Here is a 21302-nt window from a genome sequence, read left to right as displayed (position 1 = left end):
TTTTAAAGTGGATCTGTAGCTTACAATTGTTAATGAGCATCCAGGATGCATGCGTGTGTCTCCTTCCACTTTCCTGGCAACAGTAACTGAGTGTTTTATAAAGAGTGCAGAACGAGACATTTAAATCTTACATTTTTTCTTTGTAATGGTATTGAGTGCAGGATATTAAAGGTTACTCATTCTTGTTGGGATCGTGCATATCAATCTATTGTAGCAACGTAATGTAATAGACCTATTATCATCTGATATCATTATGTAGTTACAAATGAGTTGATGGTATCTAGCCAGTGTTTAGGAGAGTGAAACCTGCCTCACAACTAATATCCAGGTGGTTTAATAGTCACGTTTTTGTGTATTGAAGCTTAACTGTAATTTTTATAAAGCATAAATTCTTGTGATTACAGTACAATTTAGTCTGGTTTTGCTTTTGTGCAGGTAGATGATAATGGGTTGTCTTTAGGGCTGCTCAGTACGGACTGATACAACTGATGAAGAAGGCAGACATAATTAATTGTCATTCCCTTTGGGGTGAGGTGCATATTGACAGTGGTTGGACACCCTGAGCTGGTGTGGATTTAATAGTTCTTCCACTGTTGCTTCTGTGGTCTTCGTAACCTGTGCTTATGAGCCAGTGGTGAGAGAGAGAACGAGGAGGTGATCAGAGGAGAAAGAGGTGGCGGTAGGGAAGCTTGTTCCAAAAAGTGTGGGAAGGTAGAGTAATGTAAATGAGATTTTTTTTCAGATTGATAGAGCTTTACTCTTTATTGATTTAGACAAGTAATAGCTTAGCAAAATGTGCTACTTCTGTCCATGTAGAAGATTGTGCTTGCACTGATTTAGTGTTATTAATACTGTATTGAGTAAAATGTGAAGTCATTGTTTTCATCTGAAGATAGTGAAATATTACTGGGAAGACTGTTGAGAATTTCAGTCTGTAATAATAACTTGGCTTATTAATGTTTGGGAGGAGAGGTAAGCTATTTTGTAAAAGATTTTATAAAACTCAGGGCATTCAAATTTTCTTTTGAATTTATTTAAGTATACAATTTTTTTCTTTCTCCAGATCTTTCTCTTCTTGGCAGCTACAGACCCAAGAAAGCCAAAGTGAGTACTCTGTAGTGCTGTTGTTTACAAACTGGTTTTGGGGGGAAGCTCTGAGTGAGGAGGTTTGTTCTGTGTAGGTACATTTGTAACTATCTACTGTACTACCAAAAACAAGACAAAGGATGTTTAAAATCTGATATAACTCTGTTTATCTCTGCTGCTCGGTTATTTTGAGATACAAATGTGAAACAATATTCTGTGATAAGTCCTTTACCTACAGGCATGGACATCTCCTTGGCATTAAGGCTTGTGGTAAGACTGTAGAAGAGCCTTTAGAAGTGGCTTATGGTAATCTTCCCGGTCATTCTGAGATGAAACTTTTTTCCAGAATATTATGCAAATGGCAAGCCACTATTTTGTCATTTCACATTTAATTGTTAAGATTTTAGCTGCTTTGTAAAAAGTGGATCTATAGATAATGTCAGGGTTCTGTCTTGTTCTATTGTAAACCAGGGTAACCCATGGAGACATCTGCATGGTGTATTTCAGACTAAGAGATGCTATGAAAGGAGTAATTGAAAGAGTTAAGATTGACTAGGAGATGAGCAGATAGACCAAAATTTTTCCTGGAGGAAGAAGAAAGTCATGGAAAAAAAAAGTCTAAACAAGGGTCCCAGACTGAGGAGAGGTCTGAGGTTTATTGGTGTAGACTCTTGGGCATCACTCTGAATCTCTGAGGATCCTGTGAAATGGGAGACTTTACACTGTGCAGTCAGAATAAGATGATAGAAAGCTTGAAAACCAGGCTTTGCTATAATACAGTGTGTTGGATACCAGCAGGGAACACTTCCTACTTCAAACTAGGGCTCCTTTTGTAAAAATGGGGATCTTTGTTCTTCTCCAGCAGGTGGATATTCCTGTATGTATGGAAAGCCTGTAACCCTTCAGTTTAAAAAAGAAAACTATACGTCTTGATATTCATAATACATTTTAGCAAGGTTTGGTGTTTTTTCTTGTTGTTTTTAACAGGCAAGATCTACTCATGGGAAAGACCGTGACAGTTCTTCTGATGTTTGTAGTGAGGATGTGATCTCTGGTTCACCCAACAGGCTGGCCCATTCTGGTGGTTCGTTAGTGCATTCAGCACCTTCAGCATTTCAGAAGCATTCTCTAAGTTCTGTACTAAATCGATCTTCTCTAAGGGAACGGTAATAACTTGTTTTTGTTTGTGAAATTCTGGAATTATTAAAAAGAGCAGATCATAACAGTACGTTGCATGACCATAGGTTTCGTGTTTGGAGGTATACAGGATGAAAAGACAGGAAGTCTTTCCCTGTCAACTATCGTGTATTTGACTTTTTATCAGGAGCTGTGTTTGCCATCACCTCTCTGTTTAATGAATACAGTACAAATAATATGGCAAGGAAAAGGATCCTTGACATCTTTGTTGCTGACCTCCCCTGAAACAATAAAGCTTCTGATTACATGTCCCCAGTGTCCATCAAATCTTAAATAGGGAAAACTTAAATAGGTAAATAATTAATGTTTCAGAGGGCATTAGACTATCAGGAATACAAATATAGATATATGTTAAGCAGAATGTTTTAGAGCTATTTGGAAACCTTTTTTCCTTCTGTCCTTTTCACCCTAGTGTTTGTAAGTATGTACTTCTGGTTGTGCTGTAGTCAAATATGTGACTAGTCTGAGTAATGTCCATGGGCCAACTTTAATATAATTGGTGTATTTACAGACTGAGATGATTCTTCTGCTTTGTTTTAAGCCAAAGTATTGGCCTCTGTAGCAATTCTGTATATATTCATTTCTATGTAAATTCATTTTTCTTTTTTAGTCCTCTAATATTAATATCACCTAATTTGATGGATTTCAATCCTTAGGTGAGTGTGTAGGGCAAGCATAGAAGTTCCAGTGTCCTGTAAAGGTTAAACAGAAGAAATGTCAACAAGCAGTTTTTTATGTTTAAGCACTCCAATCCTGCAAGGAGAGTATTCCCTACTCCCTGCTAAGTAGAATGTGTCCTGAGTACATGATGTCCTGCTATCCATTTGGCTTACTAGGTTACTAGATGACTTTCTGGGGGCAGAGAAGTTCTGTGAAAATCTGGGCCTGAATAACCAAATACCTAAAACAATTTGAAGATGCTTGGGATCAAACTGATGTCCCTTGATTCTAAAGTATTTATCTAAAGCTGTACTCGTGTATGTATTTTGACAGCACGTTCACACTCGTTTCTGATTCTTTTCTCCTTATTACCATTGGTACTTCATTTAGTGAGTGCTCAAAGGGTGTATTTTGTAGCTTACACACACTCTAATTACTTTTTTTTTTCCAAAAAAGAACCATCTCAGTTTTCTCTTTAAAAAGAAAAATGACAGATGGCAGGTGGGGATTGAATTTTTTAGTACTCAGATCAAGTTGGTGGTTTAACATCTTTCTCTGCTTGAAAACTTGCTTGGTTGTTCTTCTGTGTAGTAGTATTTCCTGTGAGCTGTTATGTGAGAATCAGGATGTGTTTGGGTTTGGAAAAAGTGTGTTTGGTTGCTTTTCTTATTTTTTTTATCATGTCTACCTCCCCACGTTCTCTCATGTGGTCTATCTCCTCTTCTGACATTGTGCACTAGTTAACTATGTCTGGGTAAGAGATGGTAATGGTGATTGTTTATTTGCTTATTTAATGACTATATCTAAAGGTGACAAAGTCTTTTGTATTGATAGCAGGGAAATCTTGTGTGTAGTGAGCCACTGTTACTCAGCAAGTTAGTCATTCTCCAAGTCATCTTAAAACCATATGAATCATCTTCTTGCCTTTTCTCATTACCAGCCCCTCTCTCCAGAAGAGATAAGTGATTTTTGAAGTTATCTTTTCTTTTTAGAACTAATATTCTTAGCTCTTCTGAGATGTAGCATCTTTTTATGTTAAAGACCTGGCTATTTAACTTCTGACATTAAAAAACAAAGGAAGTAAAGTGTATATTCTATATTCGTGCTGCTGAGATAACAATGGATTTAGCTAACTGTATGCAGAGACTTGTAGTTGGAACGACAAGCATGGATCAGAGGTCAATGTTTGGAAATGCGTGCAAATGCTGTTCTATAGATTATAGAAATACAGAGAAAATCAGAACTATTGGATGTGTGGCAGTTTTAGAGTATGTGCAAGATAATGTCTTATTTGACAGTGATTTGATTGTTAGTTCCTCAATCTTATTTTGAATTACAAAGACAAACAGCTTCACATATACATACTATTTATTCATCTGATCAATCCATGGTCAATACAAAACTTGGCAACTTACGTCAGCCTTTCTTTATTTCTTCCTTTTTTTGTTTTGAAGTGAGTATGAAGTGAGTGTCTGTCATTTTGGGAGTACTTTCTCAGAAACCTGCTAAGTAGTTGTTAAGCCACTGCAATACCTTTTGGTGATACAGAAGTTTGGGGTCTTGGATAATGCCCTCTTGGGAATTTTGCCTCTTTTGTAGCAGTTTCCATTTCTTTCATGTGAGCCTTTTTGAGAGATCTCAAGTCAATGCTCTCCCCTTTTGCACTGAAGTTGAGCTAGAAACAGAACTGTAAAAGTTTTACTGTTGGACGAGGCTCCAAAGTTTTGAATATTTATTTTTCATATTTTATTTTTACACTTTTCGTGGTTTTGTTTTGCTGTGTTGCAAACTGAATCAAAATAGAGTGGTGAGGCTGTGCATCTTCATGCCCTATTTTGATTTTATTTCCTATGCAGAGCAATGATGCATGCATGTTCTTTTCTGCTTATGATGTCTGCCCAGCTTCAATCAACATGGTTAAAATGTTACTTGCCCCCACAGGCTGGTTGTTTGCACATAGATGCTTTGTGAAAGCATTAGAACTGCTGCAGAAGAGGAAAATTTGACTTCAGTGCTTGCTTTCATAGTGCCTGTATATCGTCACGAATGCCCAGAGGGTGGTGGTTTTCTTGGGGACTTGCAAGCTTAGCCTTCCTTGCAGCACTGAAATCTGCAGAAAAATACAAAGCTAAAGTCATCCTTCTGTAAAGAAAACCTAGTGATAGAAATCCTCTGAATGGAGCTATATGTTGGCACAAAAGAAATTCTTTTCTCAAGAGACTACAACAGTCATAGCCGTATTTGATCATTTCTCCTATGTTGAGAAACAAAGCTATTTCTCATGCATTTGAGATCAAGGGATTTTTTTATTGATCTGAAAAGTAATCACTTCCAGAGCAAAGGCCATTCCAATGTCTTTTTGAGGTTCTGGTTGCTCTGCTGAAATGTGATCTTACCTACTGTAAAATCTAACAGAATTCTAAGTTCTGTTTGAAGCAAGACAGAGGTTAACTGCCTGGATCAGATAGCTTCTGTAATGTTCCTATACTGGAACCATCTTTTTCTATTGTCTTTTTCCTAGTACTAGGGAAATATCAGCATGAAGTGCCATACTGGATCCTACTAAATCCTGACCGCAGGTAGTTTACCTTTTATTTTAGAAAGCAGAATGCATCCTAACCTAAGGTTTGTTTCTGTGAGAATGAACGTTTAAGTTCTGAGAGCTTTCTGCTACTAATTGGAACTCTAAATAATTTAGTAGACTTTTCAGAAGGTAGCTTGCTCTGGGAAGAGACTGCGACTCGGTCTCCAGCTTGATTTTAGCCAAATATTTTGGAAGTTTTGGAATTCAGCTTCACAGTGAAGTGGTTCTCAAAGCTTTTGCGTTTATCATTCTCACCTTTTGAGGAAGCTTTCATTATTTTGCGTTCTCTTAAGTTGAATTCTGGGAGCAGCACTCATGGATCAGTTATATCAGTTATTCTATCCCATACATTGCAAAGACTGTGTAGTACAGAAGCCTTGTTTCATGTTTTTGGCCAACTTCTATACTGTTTATCAACTTCATAGCTCACTGGGTAAATTTGAAAGTGAGTGATGTCAAAACTTTTGCCTATGAATAAACATATTCAAAGAAGTGGGAAAGCTGCCAAAGAGTACAAGAAAGTGCGGCCCATTACTGACATCCTAAACGTCTAGAACAAGAATGCCTAGAACTTTTGATGGTATTATTGGGCTTGTAGTTGAGATCTTGAGCTGCAGTATTGAGCTTGGAAGCTGTCTGCCTTTTGGAGCTCATGTAATACATGAGGATGACTTATCTTGCCCCAGTTTTAAAAGCTAGAGCTGAAGCTTAGGAGGGGAAAAGAAAGCATCTGTGAATTTTACATCTCTGCACTGAAGTCATAACAGTAAACGGTGCTTTTGGAAACGAGAGAGACTCTTTAGGAGTTGCATTTTCTTTTTCTTCTGTTGGTGGTTGTTTATTTTCCTTTAATTTCTTACTGTAGAAGAAGAGCAACTGTCAGCTTCTGCTTCCAAATATTGAAACTGTTCTTTGATTTAAGGTATTGGCTGTGTGTAGTTGTTTCTGCTTCATAGTAGGTATCCTAGCATTGTGAAAGCAGCATACTTCCTTCACTTCAAATATTGTGAGAATGTAAGGAATTTCATATTGTTACTCTTTTATGAATTGTAATGAAAATGTATGTACCAATATAGTCTCTGAAACACTTTTGCACTTGTACAACTGCATCTGTACTAAGGTTTATAGCCATCAGGTATTTTAAGAAAAGCAAAACAAAATTGTATCCTTTATGAAGTAGACCAGTAGAACTGCTAAGTGCAGCTCAGCCATTCTGTTGTGCCTCCATTGCAGACCAGTATATATTGAGAACCAAGTTCATCCTGCTAGATTACTACTTGGTGTCCTTTTGAGCGAGAATAAAGTAACTTCTCCGCTTCCTGTGCATGCTCATAAACATCCTGACTGTAAAATCTGTGACTCTTTCAGAGTTAAATATATTTGGGTTTTCTGAGAATCTGTTTTGCTCCGTGCACAAATTCTTGTAAGATTGTTATTTTCAAGGTTATATTTAGCTTAAGAGTTATTTCTTTTCTCCCTTCCCCCCAATTACAGTAACATCCTCTCCAATTGTGAATCTGGTACCACAGTACTCCATTGATTTCTGTCCTCTGATAGTTTGTCCTTGTATGTGGTTTTGCTCAGCATGAAGTCTGTGTCTTTGAAGCTGATGAATTCTTCATGGAGGCCAGATGCACAGTTGTTCACAAGGCTGGGAGGTGTGATGGTGAGGGAAGGGGTCGCGATAGGCATTGCAAATATTCTGCAGCAGGCTTTTGCATTAATTCTACCGATCTGAAATGTATTGGTATCTCCTGCTGAAATGTGATATTAACATTTTCGCTTTGTGCAAATGAATGATTGGATTGTCTGACATTTGAAAATTCCGATTTATTACTGCTCTCAAGTTTGCAAGCTGCTGTTTCACTGGAGTATGTGGATGGATGTATTCTGTTTGTATTTCTAATGGAGAATTTCGTCCTAATGGATAAAATTCTGCGCAAAAAAAAAAAGCTTTAATCTTTAACACAAGATCTAAACTGTGCTTGGCTTCTTTTTTCTTCTATCAAGGTAGATGTCTGCATGACCTTAAAATAAAAAAAAAAGGAAAAAAAAAAAAGCCTTATCTCATAAAGAGTATAAATGCCTTTAGTCACATTACAAGGGAAAATGGTTCTGTTTCCTTGATCGTACTCAACACAACATCTTTGAAATTAATCTTGAGGAGTTCTCTGATTGATCTGGCTTTTTCTAGGTCACTGAGCTATATTTCCAAAGTGTTTATACAATCTATTGGAATCAATAAACAATTTAAACTGATGTAACTGCAGAATGTTTGCAAGTCCCAGGGAAAATTGAAAGTATGACAAAGAATACAGCTATAGAAGTTTATTTTGTTTATCAGGACAAACAGTCATTGAAGTGAAATGACTTTCCTTTCAGTGTTGCAGCACAATACTGACACCTTAATCACATAAATAAGTAACCAGTCTTTTTAGAAACACGCTATTAGTTATGTTAGGCAAATGGAATCTTGTTGTTTATGGCTTAAGATGCTGTGCTCTAATGCCTGTTCTTAAAACGTTTCCAGAAGGAGAGTTACCGTATCATAAAAAGGTTTCACTTCAGATTATGGGTGTTACATTTTAGGGCAGGAATTTTAGTTTGCATTTTGGTGGATGTAAATACAAACATTATGATTTTTTAAATGTAGTTCAGACTCAACAGTTATTACTAAAATTGGACAATGAAAATACTAGCAAAACTAATTAAAATAAGCTGATACTGCTTTTAATCATAGTTAAGGTTTTGATTCTATTTTTCCCCTGATAAATTAAGTTTGGGATGTATGTGAGTGACCAACATTTCTTATACCACAGCGCACACTAGTGGATTGATCAATGAAATCACCTGGAGAAGGAAATCTAATAGTTCTTGATTTAAGTAATTTGATTTTCTTCTTGCAGACGTAGCCAGATATTTTCTAAGTGAATATAGTAGCAAACTGTGTTTTCTTTTTTCAAAAGTAAATGCACATATCTCCAAGGATATTTGTAAATTTGAGATTAATAACAATGATGTGAAATCTTACATAGGAATTTCATAAAATTTATTTCCCCAAGGTAATCTGTTCCAACTTCTCACTGCCAGCAACTCGGATTTGGAAGAACAGCAGCCACTGTATAAATATGAGGGAAATGCCATGACTTCATGACTCTAGCTTTTATTTCTTAAATGGAAAAGACTTACTGCATCTAGAATGCAGATTTTTAAACGTGCACTTAGGATGTTCTATAATATTGGTGTTTGTAAGGGCTAATTGCAAGCCAGGAGATGTTTTTAAGAGCTTTTTCACTCCTGCATGATCTGATTCATTCAAAGTAATGTGCTTTAGCATGACTGCGGGGTTGGGGTTTTGTTCAAAATGTTGCTAGTGATACAGCACACACCTTATAATGCTGTCCATCAACCTGAGTTTTGACTGCATTAAGGAAGTGAATGTTCCTGCCTGCCTAAATGACTTAGACCTCTATTTTCTTTAAAGGCAACACTTTCTTAATGAAATTCACACATACTACTTCGCTTTCTTTTAGGAAAAATTATGTGAGGACTTTTAACGCAACAGCTCCTTGTATTCTATATGTAAAGTAATTGAACTATATGGATTTGCCATACATGCTGTTGGATTTGAAATGAATTGTAAATGTTTAGGATGCTAATATGGATGTTGTTATAGCCAGCTCTGTGAAAACTTTTGCCTGTAATGAACCAAAGATAAACAATGTTGGATGTCATTAGAAATACAGAAATTATATCCCCCCTACAGATTGTATGATTCATCCTCATAATATTGTGCTATTTATTGGCACCCTTTCTTGGAGAAAAATAGAAGTGTTCAAAAATGGATTATTTGATTTAAGGAAACTCATAAACGGGCTGAAGATATTGGGGCTGTTTAGAATAGAGAGATTTTGGAAAGGTAAACAATAACTGTGTCTGCGTTAATTATACACAGGACAATAAAAGAAGCAAAAGCAGAGAACTGCTCACTTTTCTCTTGTATTGTTGTATAATAGCAGAAGATACAAGAAGGGGACAGGCTCATAGCCCCAGTCCAGCTGATCTACAGCTGGCTGCTTATATTCATATATATAGATATATAATATTCATATTTAGCACAAGGTTTTTTTTTATTTTCTTGGCGCAAGTCAGGTTCTTGGATGTTAGGAAACACTGAAATGTAGATGCACAGTCCTGATTTGGCACCCTGTTTCTGTTTGCTCTGATGATGTTTTTACTTAGAATTACACTCCAAACTCATTTTTCCATAGTGAATTCATTCTTGGTGTTTTCTTGTTGTTGGTTGGTTAGAATGACTTGTGAAATTTCTGCCAGCTTCTGAACTTGCTGAGAAAGGATGAGAACCTTATTTTTTTTTTTCTTTCTTGAATAAACTGGAAAAGAAAAGTTCTGCAAAACATAAAAAATCATCCAAAAGTGACTGTGGGTTTTAAGTTGCCCATATAGACCAAAGTATTTCTATTTTTGATATTTAAAAACAAAACAAAACAGCTTAAGATGTAGTTCTATCCTATGAAATCAGGATTGTGAATTTGCATTTTTTGAACTCTGTGGGCTTTCCTATTTGCACTGGGGTTATCTTTCTGTTGATTTATTCCAGTTGAAAGAATTTCATGTGCATAATATTTGCTTTAAAAAGAGAAAAATGAAACCTGATCACTGGGAATAGCATAACTGTATAGCTTTTCTCTTCTGTAGGGACAAACAGACATTGCAGAAATATTACTTGTTACAAAATCATCAACGTTTTCTTGCTTTGTATCCTGTGCTGGAATTGTAGATGCATGTTGTTTATGCAGTGCTTCAAAATGTTTATTTCCTTGTACTCCAGAGGAAAAAAAGAATCAAATCTAAACACTGCGTACATTCCAAATAGAAGGAAGCTATGCATGCTTTGTAATTTCTAGAAAATAAAATAAAAATCGGAGGGAAAGGCGTGTTAGAGCTTTTCAACTTGCAAATATTTCTTCTTTTTGTGTTGTTTTTTCCTCTTGCAGATTTAACTCTGGTTGGCCTCCACCAGCAAATGGAGATGAGATCCATAAAAGAGTGAAAAATATTTTAAGGACACACAGTGCTAGGCAGCGCCTGGCGTTTGTAAGTTTGCATACTAAGTCCTTTCTTCTTTCCAAGATGACTGAGGAAGACAATTAATTGTGCTGATACTCTTGAATTTATTATGATGTTGTCTTTTGAGGCGCACTTGATTTAGAAATGTGAATGTAATAAGTAAGCTGAACTCTTTCTCACTGTTTTCAGTAGCTTCCTTGTGTGAAGCTCTTATAGACAGGTGGCAACCTCATAAGGGTATAGAGGACAATTAAATTTTCTTTGTATCTGATTCCTCTGCTTTCACTGTAAGCAAAAAATGTTAGCGATCTGTTATAGAACACTGTGGCTTAACATGTTGTGCATCTGCACATAAACAGCTGCTGGTGTCCAGCTGTTTGTAGAGCTAATATTATTCTCCAGTTGTGTGTGGATTTTTTTTCCTCCCTTTAATTACCTGGTTCTAAATGAAATCTAACTATATTAAGCCTGGGATCAGAATATTTTGTCCTTGAGTCTAATGGAATTTTGAAGTCTGATTTTAGTCAGGCATTTTTTTGCCGCTGCAATTTTGAGAAACCCACTCATGGCACAGGATTTCCCTCAGCAAAGCATTTGTAAAATATTGTTCATCTGCAGAGAACTTAGGGTCTTAAGTCTGAGATGAGGTAAAGGAAAGGTAAAAGGATATAAGAGTGAGAGTAGGTAAGATAGAGGTAAGGAGCTCTAATGAAATTTTTTTTTTTTGTCTGACAATCTACTGCACTGATGTTATTGATTGGTTCAAAGAGATGAACCTCTCAAAGTGGGGAAAGATTTTATTTTATTTTTTTTTGCTTTCTTAGAAAAAGGAGTGTTGACAGAAACCTGCTTTGCTGAAGTTTTAGGCTGCTGTTGTCCACCTCACCCCTCTACCAGAGCTTACTGTGTCTATGGGAGGCGTGATAAAGAATGGGAGAGCTTTGGTCTCCCCACCTCACATTTCAATGAAGAGAAAGGGGGTGTACCAGTAGTGCACCACCAATTGAACTCTGCTGACTGAGACGCAATAACTACCATTAACTCCTGGCAGGAGGCTGGGGGGAAAAAAAGAAAAACGAAAAAAAACAGGTTATTGTCTTAATTTGCTGCTGCATGATGTACTGAAGAACATCTGCCTTGGCTCTGAAGTCTTGATTTATTTACTTATTTCCCCAGCTGTAGCCATCATGGGCAGCGACTTGTGTTTCTTGTGTGCTGTCTCAATCTGATTATTTTCTCATTTTTGATCAATCTTTATTTCCAGTTTAGTTGACGCGCTTTTCATTTTCAACCATGAAAAAGGTTTTTCTTATGCAAGCTAAGATTGTTTGATCCAATTTGTGTTGTACCTTCCTCAGTTCATATCCAAAAATGATGATATTGTGAGCTGACAGAAATCTAGACTGTGCTGTTATGCAGTGGATGGATGAGGTAAATGGGTCATCTTGAAAGTGGGAGCTTAGCAGAGGAAGTGTAGGGAAATATTTAGATGTTGTACTGAGGGACGTGGTTTAGTGGGAAATACTGGTGGTAGGTGGATGGTTGGACTGAATGATCTTAAATGTCTTTTCCAACCTTGGTGATTCTTTGTACTTGCAATGGGGCGAGTGGATTTCTGGCTCCAGTTTGGGTGCTCTTCCAAACTTCGAAAGGTTAAAAAAAATCTCTTACTGTTTTATTCCGAAGAACATAATGCTAAACAACCATTCCCAGAAGCATCCATCTGTGTTTTCCAAAATTTTGTTTCCATAGTGCTCTGTAAAAATAGTGTGACTGAAGCTCTGCTGCACGTTCCTTAGGGTGTCCGCTGTAGCTTTCCACTGTGACATTCTGGCAGTATCATAATATTTCTTTTTTTTTTTTTTTTTTTTTGCTTTCCAGAACATAGTTTGCCTCTGGCAAATGCTGAAGAGTTTTATTTACTGCTGTACCCCATTCTCTCTGCTCAGTCCTGTAGCCTGTGACTGCTGAAGAAAGAGTTTTCCTACAAACATGCTTATTACCTGTATTGCAATGCAATAAATTGTTAGATTTTTTCCATCCACACTCCGACCGTTCAGCTTGTCCTGCATCATCCTGCTGTCTTCTACTGTATTTATTGTCTTTTCTCCCAGGCTTGTGTTAGCAACAAGTTTGATTATTTTAACTTCACAATCTTGTTTTCAAGTTATTTCTTAAGTAGTGTGAAAGGTAATTTTGTTTACTAATCTTTGCATCGATTAGCTTCTGCTACAAACATCACTGAATGCCTTCTCTTCAGTAGGCATCCTTGCCTTTCAGAGCAGAGTGAACATGGTTGTATTTTTGTGGATGAAATTTCTCCCATCCTACCTCAGGTGGGCAGCTAGCTTATTTCAAAAGAGATATTCTGTCTCATACATACCTGAGAGGGGTAAATAAGCATTTAAGCATGTTCTCTACCCTGTCTAGGGAATGGGAAATATACAGATGAGTAGAATACTTCTGTCTGATAAAATGCATTACATGAATAATGGTAGCTTAGTGGCAGAGCTGTTAACAGTAAGTTTTTTGTTCTTTCTCCCATCTTTTACAAGAAACAAAAGTAAAGCAGTTAGCAGCAGGTTTCATAGCATTTAATCCACACGTTTTTGGGTTATTGAAGCTTATGCTGTCTGCATGGTTCTTCAGATCTACAATGTCTAGAAATTCTTTCCAGTTTATTACCTGAGAATTATTAGCTGAGTTGTGCTGAACTTAATTAAAAGTGTTCATAAATAGCATTTGGCTCATTACACTTTGTCCCTTTTTCCCCCCAAGAAATGTAAGCACTTTAATAGTTTTCTAAGTGGAAAGAAAGTATTTTTGAAATGAGATCATTGTAATCAGAAACCAAGGTAATGAGAATTTGATTTCTGTGTTCTTTTTTGTTGTTTTTTTTTTTTAGGATGAAAGTAACCCATCAAAAGGAAACTTGACTAATACAAGACAATCTTCACATAAAGCACACTTATCCTTAAGTGATCTGCAGAGCAGGTATGGGGTTGAACCATCATTATATTGCCCCTTAAATAATAAAAAAAATTCTCTTCCTATTTTGAGCTATGTTATATTAGATTTACCAAGGTTTTTTGTCTAAAAGGAAAATACACTAAACTATCATTATACCATTCATTCTGTTTGGCTTTGTGTCAGTATAATCTTCATTAAATTCTGATTTTTCTTACTGGATTTGGTCATAAAAATGATCCATGGGCAGAAGCTGTTGGATTTTATCAGTGGATGAGTAAATAACTGTAACTTTTAAAAAATAGCTGTTTGGTTATCTTTTCTTAAAGTTACAGGAGAGCAAAAGTAATTTTAAGCTTTCTTTACTAATAAGGCTTGTGGATAATTTATTTGTTTTTCTCCAAAACAAATGCTTGGAAAAGAGGAGCATCTTAAATGGTGCAAATACATAGGATGTGGTCTAGTAATTCAGCATGTCATATTTCAGAAGATATTTTGAACATCTTGCTTCTATAGTTTAATTATTGTGGGTTGCCCTCACATTTATAACTAGGTTTTCTTTTGAAAATGTTACTTAAAAGGCACCAGTTGATTTGATTTTCTCCACTTCTGTAGTATAAGTTCTCAGTACTGATAATCTCTATGTATGTGCACAGCATTTTGTATAACTGTTTGTATCCTTGCTGAAGGAAAGATACAAAATTATGCAGGGCATTTCTAGGGTTGTGTGGATTCTGTTTTTCTTTGAAAGAACTCCTAGAACTGTGGTGCTGAATTTGAGAGAGCTTGACACTTGAGGGGGGGAAAAGAGGCTTTACTTTGCTAATTAAATGTAGTGCAAATTTTTGAACATAGGCTTCCAAAATCATTTCTGTATTCCATGAAAAGGAGGGTTAGTTCAGTGTGCAGCTAGTAGTAACTTTGACTTATGATGAGTATGCTTTAAAAAGTTGATTTAGTTATTGGATTTTTAATTCCCATAATTTGCATCTTCTTCCATGCAAGGGATCTAGTTAGTCTTGGATTTTCATGTGGATAAGGAGCTGCTGCAGGAGTTGTTAGTATTTCTGTACCTGAGCTTATTCTTGTATTCCGCTTGTAGCCTTTTTGCCTCCTTATCCTTTGTGCACAGAGATGCTACAATTAAATTGTGTAGGATGTGCTTCTGAGAGAGAAAGTGCAAGTTGTTGTTCTGAGGCAGCTTTGGGAGTTTGAGATTGATGCTGAGACTGCAGACTATGAAACAAAAGAAGAAACAAATCCTAATACTAGAGAATCAAGAAGTGATGGGTTATGAAATGTGGCACTCGGCTTGGGAAAAGATCATTCCTTGGGTTTAGAGGCCAGCAGCACTAATCCCATTCACTGAAGGGTGAGACATAAAAGGACTCGAGGACAGTCTGATTGCTGAGCGTTCACCACAGTGCTCATAAACAGGATACAAGGACGGAGACAGAGTTCACAGAAGGACATGGTTCTGTCAACCAAATGTTGGCAGTAAAGCAGGTGATTCAGAACCGCTGGGAGAAAGGAAGAGGTCCATGTTTTGTGAAATATTTAGTATATGATTCACTCAGAAAAGAACTTCTGGGACTCTTAAAGGAGATGTATGATGGAACAAAAGCATCTGACAGGTATTTCAGAGCAGGGAGTTGCGTGCAGAAATCCTGCTGTTAATATGATTTGTGAGTGTAATTCCCAGATTGTTTAGCTCAGGTTGTCAGTTCGTTTTCCAGTCAAGACAGAGGAGGGACTCTTCTCTAGGTTGGCTCTGTGTCCGCACCAGTGCTAAGCATCTGGTGTGCAAGGACTAAAACAAAGCTAAAGCATGCATACTTTCAATTCTTTGTCAGAAGCAGAATAAGGAGTTTGTGGAAGTTGCTGTTGTTCTTAGAGACTTTCTTTTACTGCAGTTAAATTGGTTGGATTTTGAGTGTTTCTCTGTAGATTAAGCTTTCAATAGATGAAAATAAAAGTACAAAGCTGACTACAGATGGGCTCCAAGGAAAAAGATGCCAGAGCTGTTTATTGTATATTTGCAAGTTCCGTCCTTATTTGTTGGATTGAGAATTGTCAGAACTGAGGTGACCCAGACTGGGGAAAGGAGGGAGTAAAAGTTCAGTTGTTCATGGGTGCCCAGAGCATTGACTTGTCTACATTTAACGTAGGCCAATATAACTTTTCTATTGATTTTACCGTTTGGTAGGTTGGTTTCATTGCTTCCAAACAGTAGTGAGCAGATCACCCTCTCCAGGATGATGAGTAGGTTTAAATTTTCCTCATGCTGTTGGCTGACTTAAAATGCTCAGGCTTTATCTGCAAAAGGGGAAGCTGACCTTTCCTCTCCCTTTAATATTGCAGGCTTATAGAAATCTTTTTAAATGAGGTATGAGTTGATATCAGCATAATACTACTTTTGTTTTCTGTGGGTGAATACAAGCTTAGATATGTGAGTTTAAAAAACTAATACTACTGATCTTTCTTTTCTTGGCTCACATTTTCCTTTCTTAAACTGAAAACCTTATGATTTAATACAGCTATCTACAAGTATTTGTGAGTCCTGTGATACAAGCCCTCTTCCAATTCTATCATATATTCTTACTGGTACAAACTTAAATATAAAGTTTTGAGGATTAGCTTGACAATAATAGGTCGACAAATTATACATACATAACACAGTCTAAACCTTCCCCATGTAAAAGTAAGCCATTTCCCAAATGAGAACGGTCACCACAAGTTCACTTCTCCCGTTTCTTCTCCTAGACTGAGAACCTTACTGAAAGGCTGAAGATAACTCAGTCCTAATTTTTAAGTGTCCAAAGTGCCTAAATATCTGAGCATATGTGACAAATGTCACCTCAGTAGTTATTTTCTGCTGATTTTTCATCTGTTTGTTTCATGCTGTATTACAGGAAAATGGCTCACTTCATTATATAACGCGATCCTTTGTTTTGGGAGTCTCAAGAGAAGGCGCACAGTCATGAAGTTTAGATATACAAGCTTTGGATCTGTCAATGTTTTGTAATGATTTTCAGAGAATAAATTTTATTTCATAGATAAGGGAAATAATTTCTCAAAGTAAACAGACTGCGTTTGGTATTGAAATGGTGGCAAATAGGATGGAGTGGGGAAGGGAGCGCTTGATTGCCATTATGTCATAATGTGTTTGGTAGAATACTTAATCCAAGATGCTTCCGATAGAGCACTTTACTGCTGCAACCACAGTAATTTAATATACCCCTGATAGATTGTCTTCATATTGAAATAGCTGCATTTTGACCTTCAAAGGACACAGAAATCCAACTGTGTTGCTCTTGCATGGGCTCAGTGCCTAGTCACACTGCCTATCAAAATACAGCATAATGACTGCATGCTCTTTGAGAATTAATTCCTTCTTTTTGTGAGGTATTATCAAGTGCACGTGGTCAGGTAAAGGAGACTTTGTGTGAATGTGGGGTGGGCTCCCATTTCTGAAGAGTAGCTGCAGTGCAGATTTTGTTTCTATTTGTGAAAGGTAATCTGTGGTTAGCAGCTTTACACTTGGATTTCTGTTGGCTTTGTACTTGTGATTCCTCTCATTTATCTCATTTGATCATTATTTCTTATCTTTTTTTCTGTTGACAGTTCACCAGTGCAGCAGAACATCACTGTTCACTTGGATAATGGTGAATTCTGGTATAACCGTGCAGCTGTATACAAAGGGAAGCCTCACAGAGCAATCTTTGAAGACAGTCTTGGGAAAATATATAGAAACATGTACCAAAAAGCTTCTGGCACTATTTCAGACCAAAAAGCACACTCCTGATGGCAATTCAGCTGAAAATGCACAGTACACAGTGTTGATATTTCTTAGCAAAACTTTTTTTAAGTGACGAATATTTGTACTCTATTTTTAAGATGTAATTATGGCTGGGCAGGATTTTGGAGAAATTGAGTTCTGGTCTGGGTTGCCAAATGAATGCTATTAGCAGCACCCCCACCACCACAACACCTCTGCTCCAAAAATTAAAAAAAAAACACTAACAAACAACAGCAAGAAAAAGCCGTAAGCCCCTCCACAGTCGATGAGGGTGATGTTGCTTCTTTGAGACTCTCTGAAGATAGCCATTTTAAAGACTAATATGTCTGCTGGATGTTCCTGCCTGACATAGGTCAAGTTTCAGTGCAGTCAATTATGATGTAAATAATTAAATCTATGTAGTAACATAAGAAGCAATAAGTCCTAGTGTTCAGTGAGGGTATCTAAAGGGGAGAGTAAGTGTGAGTATTGATATAAATGGCATGCTCTGGGAAAGAGAGAATTTGAATTGTTTTCTAGAAATTTACCTTTGGATTGTTTTTGAGAAGGGCAGAAAGATGACTCCAATAGTGACCTACATGCATGCTTTCAAAGTGGTTTCAAGCACCTTTAGTCACAAATTTTCAAATAATGTCAAATTTTAGAAGAAACCCACCCAGATCAGCAGCCTTCGTATTAGAAGAAAGGCTTTCTTTATGTACCCTGTGTGTTTGAAAGTTTCCAGGCTTTCTTGAATGCAGTCCTGGCACTTGCAAATATAGTTGTAGTCTTTAAAAATACAAATGAAAAAGGAGTAGAGAGGGGGAAAGACTGGAGCAAGGTAGTCAGCAAGCTCTTGTATCTAGTACAGGCCTTCTGAAGTGCCTGCATCACAATCCCACCTAATTTGGAGCCTGTCCTTGCCAGCCTGCTGGGATCCTGTTGGCAGAAATCACATCCTTTCTGCTAAAGGCCACCAAATGTTCATCAGCGGTTCAGTGCTATCCCAAGGGATGAAACCTTTTCAGCCTTGCATTGAACAGATCCCACATTAGCAAGCCAGGGCAAATTGCCCATCTATTGAAAAGCCGAATGCTTAAAAGGGCAAGAGTGTCCATCTCCTGCTTCCCTTTTAGAATGGGGAAGGGGGAAAACACATGCATATTCTGGCTCCTTCCCTAACTAAGTGAACAGATTCAGTTATACCGATGCCATTTTACCTGTTATGATTGGATAAAAGATAAAGCTTGCAGTACAGATGGCAGAACATATGACTGTTACCTGCCAGCGTGCCTAGATAAACAAAAAGTTGGTCTACTTTGCCTTCCATCCTTTAATGCTGAGACAACGTAATTGATTTGAGAAAGCAGTTGGTGAGCAATTATGCTGGTGGGAAAGCATGCTGAAAGGTTGTGTGCTTCTGCTTCAGGAAAGGGGACTCTCAGAGGAAGTGTCTTCCATGCAGACATTTCTATTCCTTGTAACAGTTAAGCAAGTTGAAGTAGATTAACACTGATCATTTCCTGTCCCTGCTGCCATTTAACACATTAGTGCTTTCAAAGGGTATTAGCTGCACAACCTTACTCTGTGGATAACTGTTGAGGCACTCTGTGAAGAAGTAGTATGTTTTTTGTTTGTTTGTTTGTTTTGTAGATGTGAAAAGAAAAACTTACCTGAGCCATGCCACTGAAGACATGGTGGCCATGGAGTATTGTGTTACCAGTACTTGGTATTCTGTCATTAGTCCTATGAACTCAGATTAGTCCAGAAAATAATAGTTTCTGTCTTGCTGCTCCTGGAAAATAAGCTCAAGGCACAAGCAGGGGATCAGAGAGGTTGGAGGCCACTATGAAAAACTAGGATAAGATTTTGGAGAGGTCCAGAGGATGTAACTGGATAATCACAGCATACGGTAAAATGACAACTTTTGATTTTTCATCACGGACTAAAACTAGATGGGAGAAATAGAAAGTGTCATATACATAGTATACTGAATTCTGACCAGTATGGACATTTTCACTGAAGCCTTTGTATGCAGCATAACAAGTGAAGCAGATAGGCTCTGAGTGTCACTGGCCCTGCTCCAGCTGCAGAGAGAGATGGTGTGTACGTCTTTCTGCATCAGCTGCTGCAGGATATGTTTCTCTCTTGGGTCAGAGTCATTCCACAGCGTATATGCTGTGATACTGCACAGTTCTCTTCCAAACACCGTACTGGAAATCCAGTTTGGTTAATGGAAAGCTATTCTATGAAATGTGACTTAAAACCCAAAGTACTCTATCTGTCCATAAAATCTGCAAGCCACTTGTTTTTTAAAAGCTTTTGGCCCCTTCCCTGTTTGCTCAGCTAACCCTCCAATTAATATGCATACAGCTCAAGTGCACTGAGCACTGCTGCTCCTTTGCTACTGCAGCATGCGATAAGTATAGGTTCAGGCAGCGAACCAACATAGTAATAAACTGTAATTGTTTAGTGCACCTTGCCTTCTAATACAATTTAAATCCCTTCTATCAAATGCAAATTTTTAGGTTCCTGAGTGGAGCTTTAAATAGCATTTTCTATGCTCATTCCTTATCTTTTGCCATCCACAAAGTGGTCTGTTAGTGACATTGGGATGGCATCATTCCACCTCCATCATTTTACCTCCTAAAGGAAAGCTGCCTACTCAAATCTAGAAATAATGGGGTAGATTAAGAGAATTAGTGTGGTTTTTTTTTTGTTACAGTCTATCTCTCTCTCTTGCCCTCCCTGAGCTATTATAACCCATGTGTATTATTGCCAAATGTTTTTCAGCATCCAGTATTGCTTGCAGTATGCAGTCTAATCAGTGTAATATTTTAATCACTTTCATTTTAATAAATCAGAGCCAACTTCCAGCATGTTCCCTTTCCTACAAAGAACTTGATACAGCTTAGGACCTTGGGATGGCTCACTAGGCGTATAGTTTGTCTACTTATTGGGCTGAATGCCAAATCCTTTGCTGAGTGGCAGTTGCTTTGAAAATCACTTAGTCATTGACCTGTTGTGGTTTAAATGACAAAAAAAAAAAAATACTGACTTATTAATGATTTGCCTTATCAAAGTTTTCAACAAGAAGCAGGGAAGCTTAAGCTGGTCTGCTGGGGACAGGAGGCAAAGGGGTGGATGGAGTAAGGAGCAGCCTTATGAGATAAATGGGTGGCATGTTTGTATGCCAGATCTGAAGAGGCTTTGAAGATGAGGGCTGTTATTTAGATTGTACATCGTGTTGGAACTTTACTGTTACTTAGTAGGTTGCTAAAATGGAAAGAAATTTACCTATTGGGGTTGGGAACTTATTTATGGGGATAAAATAACAAGTTTTAGCTCTGCTCAGTATTAAATAGTCTGTGCTAAATTCCCTTTCACTATTACCTCAGCTGTAAAATGGGAAGTTTGTGCTCTATTGAAGCTTAATTAAATGACTGTAAAGTGTTTTGGGATCCTGAAGTGAATGTTACTGAAATTTTCTTGTGGAAGCCTGGCTGAAAATTCCCATCTCATCTCCAAGGTTACTGAAAAGACCTTATTCTAACGTTCCCAGATTTATTATGTTTTAATAAGACAGTTATTAAGCAAGTCTTAAACTTAACAAGGTAGAAACCTTATACATTCGTAAGACTATTGAAGAAGAAAATGCTTTATCACAGATCTTTACTACAGACCTTCCCACAATGGACATTTTATGCAGTTTGTCTCTTGGATGATCTGGGTTCATCCTGCTCATACTTCAAGGTATGCTAACCAGCATTGCTAGCATCTATCACTTTGTTTTCATCCCCTCCCCAAGAAGTAAGGGGGTGCAGTGGTGCATGCAACTTGGCAAAGGGAAAGGTTATGTGGTGCAAAGGATAGGCTGTAATATAGTGCTGATCTTCCTGATTTTTAAACTTCAAAGTGTTTTCTGGAACACCTAACTAT

The 21302-nt window shown here is 37.4% G+C and overlaps 1 long non-coding RNA gene across 1 annotated transcript; it reads left to right on the top strand.

Moving 5' to 3' along the window:
• The first annotated feature begins 1004 nt into the window (after positions 1–1004).
• LOC104912505 lies at positions 1005–20414 on the top strand. The gene is made up of 5 exons (XR_002118280.2): positions 1005–1104; positions 2074–2252; positions 10546–10645; positions 13524–13612; positions 17210–20414. It is a non-coding gene; the product is annotated as an uncharacterized LOC104912505 (long non-coding RNA).
• Positions 20415–21302: the final 888 nt, after the last annotated feature.

This window comes from Meleagris gallopavo, chromosome 10 (genome assembly GCF_000146605.3).
Source record: "Meleagris gallopavo isolate NT-WF06-2002-E0010 breed Aviagen turkey brand Nicholas breeding stock chromosome 10, Turkey_5.1, whole genome shotgun sequence".
In the NCBI taxonomy this organism is placed as follows: domain Eukaryota; kingdom Metazoa; phylum Chordata; class Aves; order Galliformes; family Phasianidae; genus Meleagris; species Meleagris gallopavo.
This window is presented reverse-complemented; position numbering and strand designations above follow the sequence as displayed.